The sequence below is a fragment of the Poecilia latipinna genome, unplaced genomic scaffold, assembly GCF_001443285.1.
Source record: "Poecilia latipinna isolate Pla-1442-1.1 unplaced genomic scaffold, P_latipinna-1.0 Scaffold78, whole genome shotgun sequence".
Taxonomy (NCBI): Eukaryota; Metazoa; Chordata; class Actinopteri; order Cyprinodontiformes; family Poeciliidae; genus Poecilia; species Poecilia latipinna.
In genome coordinates, this window is record NW_015112694.1 from 29,674 (window position 1) to 35,567 (window position 5,894).

At 36.6% G+C, this 5,894-nt stretch overlaps 1 long non-coding RNA gene across 1 annotated transcript in view; it reads right to left on the minus strand.

The window, feature by feature from the left end:
• Positions 1 to 1,081: 1,081 nt before the first annotated feature.
• Positions 1,082 to 5,894, minus strand: part of LOC106936920 (uncharacterized) — a 22,104-nt gene continuing 17,291 nt past the window's right edge. Inside the window, exon 4 of the long non-coding RNA XR_001422261.1 lies at positions 1,082 to 1,092. This is a non-coding gene — a long non-coding RNA (uncharacterized LOC106936920). The remainder of the gene's footprint in view (positions 1,093 to 5,894) is intronic.

The window sequence follows — 5,894 nt, forward strand, 5'->3', positions numbered from 1 at the left end:
TCAAATCTACCCCCAAAAAATAGAAATAAATCTGATCCATGCAGTCAAGAGCCTTATAAACACATATTTGACTAAAATAAATAGTTTAGTTCTAGAAATCCACACATTAGGGTTTTCCTGGCATGTTAAGGTCTGATCTGCTGATTCCATTTTTGAAGGATTAATGACATAAAAGAACAAAGATGGCTGCAGTTTCTTTGACAGAGATATTAGCCTTAAATCCCACTTAAAGAAGTGACTACAAGATCACCAAGTGCAGAACATGCAGCTCAAAACAGACAACTCTACATTACCTCACTTTTATTAAACTAAAGAAAGTACAAAGTATCTGTTGGCTGATGTGTTAATAGGCCAGAAATTATGAGTGTTTATACATGTAATAGATAAATCTTTATGTTATCTACTTGTAGATTGCCAATCAGAGATGATCAGTTGAAATCTGACTGCAGTGCTGATTGACTGGTGCATCTCTAATTTCAATGTCCTTCACATTACCATTACAAATTTAAACAATCGTCCAAATATCTTTATTTTTGTTTACTTTATAAAGCTTTTGTCCACTTTTTTGGACCAAAGTCATGGCAGCTCAAAACTCCACACATTAGCTGAAGTTATGTTATTAAGAAATAACCCAATTCTAACATGATACAATAACCACATTTTAAAAATGTTTAAAACATCCAGTCATGATTGCTGATTTTACACCAAACAAAAGGGATGCATCAGCTGAGTTTTCATATAGAAACCAATGTGAGCAAGGAAGACTGCTATAATGGTGCCAAACTGTACCAGTGACTTTGTGTATCAAAAGAAAAAAGCAATCCCAACCAACATTGAAGCAGGTAAAAAGTACAACTTTCCTCCTTTGTTAAATCCTGAATTAGCTACAATTGTGCTTCTATACCCGAGACACAAACTGGTCTGACAAGAACATGAAAATCTCTCAAATGAGCTAAAAAGTCTTGAGATGAATCATTGTCCCGATCAAAAAACATTTCTATGAGTTTGTGACTCCAGCAAACTACAGAGAGAAACATAGCCAACTACAAAACAGAGAAAACATGCGAGAGCGGCGAACATTCCCAGAGTGGCCTGCCAACAAAATTTCTTTAAGAGAAAAACAAACACATCCAGGAGATCACAAATAAACCCAGAACAACATCTACTTCACTTGGCCCAAAGGTCACTATTCCTGACTCAATCAAACAACTGACGACCCAAAAGAAACAAAGGCAAATCTCACATTTCCAATAAAACGTCTTGATGGCTGAACCTCAACATTTCAATGAAAATATTCTGAGTTGGACTATTTGGAAGATGTGCACTGCATTACATCTGGGGTAAAACTAAGACAGGATTTCAGAAAAACTAATTTATTTGTTAATGACGCCAACATATTAAGCTAATGGAGTGGCTTAGTTAAAGTTGGTAAAGGTAAAGCTGATCTCAGACACTTAATGGCAGTTGTTGCCACAAACTGTCTGTAGATTTAAGGGGCAACTTCTTTTCTCTTTTTTCTTATTTTACATAGGCTTGGAGTAAATTGTTTCAGCGTGACAAAAACTAAAACAGAATAAATCTGTAAGTAATATTTCAAGCCTTTGCTTATCATAATTTTAATGATTGAGCTTACATATAACTCCAAATTAAATGTCTCAAGTTTTGAAACTTACATGTGTACATTTTGTATGTTATGCAGATGCCATATTATGGCTACACAATCATGGGGAAGACTGCTGACTTGACAAATGTCCGTACGACAAGGAGGGGAAGTCACAGAATGTCAGCAAAAAAAAGCTGGTTTTTAACAAATTGCTTTATCCAAGCATATTTAAGGAAGATTAAGTGCAAGGAAAAACTGTGGTATGAAAGGTTGCACCAGAAACAGGAATAACTGCAGCCTTGAGAGGATTGTCAAGCAAAATTCAATCAACCTGAACTAAGGAGCAAAAGAAGTGGAGGATCTAAAAATCCTCTTTTTAGATTAAAATTAAGTTTGTATTTCATTTGGAAACAAAGGTCCCAGAGTTTCAAGAAAGAGTGGAGAGGGTCAGAATCCATGTTGCCTGGAGGTCACTATATCCAAACAATCAGGACTTCCATTAAATCTCAACAGAACCACAGGCTGATCCCCTCCTGCCACTCCGCCTTGATGCAGAAAGCAATGCAGAAGGGCCACAACCATACATTCAGTCCACAGAAATGAGGATACTTTTCAGAATTTCTGTTTTAAAAAGTCTTTTTTTATTTATCATATGTAAAATTAACATATAAGAAATAAAGGCTTTTAAGAAAAAAAGCTAACTATACAATGAGTTTCAATAACTGTAATAATAAGCAACCACAAACTAGGGGAGCACCGATTGCAGTTTTCCGGCTGATCACCAATCTTTAAAAAGCTTGACCTGCTTTGACTGACACATAACTTTTTTGCCTGAAAAACTGCTAAATATAGCAACAAAGTTTCTAAGTTGACAACAGTCTGTGTGTTTATTAGTCAGCCCACATTCACAGCAAAGTAAAAGTGGACAGTAGTTGATTTCTAGACCTTTGCAGATGAGATCTGTGGAAAAGTATCAGATGGTGGTTGATTTTCCTAAATCAAGGAAATCTAAGTTGATTTATCACTGCGACTTTACAAAACATATTCAACTTTTTCATCATAGTGCTTTTTTAAAAATATACCCAAATATGGAGACGAAAACTTGGAACCTCATCCAGACTTTTTGCAATTCTGTTTTTCCATTTTTGCAATGGAATATTTTCCATTCTGAAAGAAATAATTATTGAATAATTTCTACATTTATGTGCAAGATTATGTAATCAAATATATATTTATTTGCAGGTTTCTTATGCAGCTTTATCAGCTCTGACAATACTGTGTATTTCAAAATATTGCTGTTTCTCCACAGTTTCAATTCTTTGCAAACTCATGGATGTTGGGGATGGGAGGCAAACAGTTTACGCAAGAAAGAAGAAACAAAAGAAATTTTCAAAAAATCGAAATCAGGCTGTTGAATGTGCACAACATGAGGCCTGCAAACATGTCTGTCATTTCGCTCCATAGTCTCCAGAGAAAAGCAGGCGAGATGCGGTCCCACAGGTTGATTTATCGCAACGTCACAAGTAGGATATAAAGTGCACTTACGTAACGTCTCAACTTTTTTTCAGGAGGAGACTTTCGCAGCCAGCCTGAACACACCACCTCTCCCCCACTCATCTCTGCTCCCTGCGCGCCGGACTCCCAGCGGTCGGTGGCCGTTTGGCTTCGCCTGATCTGGGGAGTGTCTCCGTCCGCCTGGAGTAAACAGAAAAAAAGAAGAAACACAGTGCTGTGATTGAAACAGGAGAGGAAAAAAAAGTTTAAAAGCACTTTTCTTGTCTGTGGAAGCCACACAGACGCGGTCACTCCTTCTTTCCAAAAAGTCGACTCACCGACAGAGAGCAGGGTAGTTTCTCAGAAATGAACACAACAGATTCCCACTAGTTGTAGTCAAATCCACGCACTATTTCCCACGCTTGGAGCGGGCGCAGTCCTCCTCCGTGTCGCCTTTTAGACGAAGATAAACACTACCTCGCGTACTTTGAAACGCTAAAGCGACAAACAACAAGGAGTCTAGTGAAGTTTTTCTGTTTGTTTGTTTCCTTAAATATAACGTCCCATGCTAATTCCAGTCCAGAGTGGAGCGAGAAATCCCAGTTGGCGAGGTCGGCTGCAAACGTCCCACAGCGTACCGCTGCATAATGCTCGATTTAAAGCAACCTTTGGACGTAAACACAGCGATTACACCGAGCTTCTCTAGCAGTTTACTCCCATGGTTCCTTAATTGTGATTGACAGTCCGACTAAAGTGTGTCTTTTCCCTAAACTCAGTCTCCACTAGAACATGACTGTTAAGCAAGCTGACACTAAAGCAAGAGAGCCCGGACGTTTGAATGTCGGCTTTCAAAATAAAAGCACAGCGTCAAAGGGTTAGGTTAGCGAATATTTCCCTTGTCGAACAATGTTGGCTAATATGAATCATCTAAGCCGCAACTAATACAACAAAAGAAAGAAACTATTCAATACATAAACAAAACTAAAAAAAAAATAATCGTAACAATAGAAATATATATATATATATATATATATATATATATATATATATATATATATATATATATATATATAAAACCCGCTTTTCCGTTTCATAATCGACATAAACAGGATATTAAAATTACTGTAAAATTACTACAAACTACAAGTTTTATAATAGATCCAATTTTACAGCTCAACTTGAAATACTCATTAAAGTGTGCTGGTCTTTTCTTTTCCTGGTCTCTATTTAAATATACTGCCCTGATGTAATTATGTTTTAGCATTAAAAAAGAAAACTGAATGACTTCCTTAGAAGAATTTAACAGTAGAGACTAGTTTTATTTTGTACATGACTTCTTAACGTGTTACTATTATTATTTTGCAAATCCCAATCGGAAGTTGCATAAGTCAAGCACTTTAACTTGACCTCGCTTCTTCAGAGGACGAACTGGAGAGGCGGCAGCGTGCAAGGAAAACTGAAGATTTTAAAAACTATGGGACATGTAGTTCAGTGACTGCCTGTTTTCTGCCACCCCAGCTTGAACCTATAACATGGGAAAACTGCCATTTGGTAATTAGGACACAAGGTAACAGAGACAGGTCAGCTTTGTGCGAAAACACAAAACGGGATACGGATAGTTTAAAAAGAAACAAAGAATGTTCCCAACCTCTCTGGTACAGCCTCAGGTGTCCCAACAGAACCTTGCACGTCTAAACTACAATATCCACAAGCGCACGGTGATCCAGCGAGAACAATGCAACGATTGTTTTAGTTTTGCAACATCTCTGTTTAAGTAAATCGTTTTGAGCAATGCATTTTACAAAATCACAACAGTTTTCGCAATGCACATGTAAAGTGGCTGACATGCAATTTCAAATAAACAAATTTACTTTATCGTATCTCTTATTCAAATAGCTACTTAACAACTGCAAAGTCAACAGATCTCATACAGACTAAACATTTAACCAAATATTCCGTTTCAACCGACTGAGCAAAATGACTTGACTCATCTATAAGTGATCCAGTCCACTGCCAAAAGCCTGGTCCCTTCCCCTCTGACTGGTATCCAAGGAATGTTAATGGAATGCTATTGTTACAAGAACATCCACTGAAAGGACACAGCACTTCTTTAAACATTGTTTATAATATTGTGGTAAGCCTGAATATTAGGCTCTGTTTGACACATCAGTCATTCTGGTGAAATAAATGTCTTCAAATAACACACATGTAATATGTGTGTTATTTGGCACAACAACATGGCTGTATTTTTGCTGCTTCAACAACAAATTAGTATAAAATATAAAAAAGTAAATACAACTTTTTAACATCAAACATGTATATAAAAATTATTTAAGAGATTTTTATAGCAGAAAACCGGTCATACAAAATGATCACAAAGAAAAACAAAATAAATACCACATAGGAAAACCACAGGGCCGTAACAGCACTACTGTCTGCAGAGATTTAAATCAGTCAAGTTTAATAAAGACAAAAGTGACACAAAACACTGAACAAGTTAAGAAAACTGACTGCAAACACAAACTGAATATTGAAATAAAGAAGTATTCAACTGGGACGCAAATATTTGTTTCTTTATCTGTTCTGGGAACAAAGCCTTGTGTAGAAGCTGTTTCTACATGGCAAGGGGGGGATATGTACTTGTGATTTCCCAGTTCCTTTTTTCAGTCCCCGCTTTGTACCTACTTCCATTTGTGCAAAATAGTTTTTGCAGCCAAAGCAAAAAAAAAAAAAAAAAAAAATGCAGAAAACCCCCAGCTTTTTTTTGACAACATAAAGTTTGTTTTTTTTCTTCGTT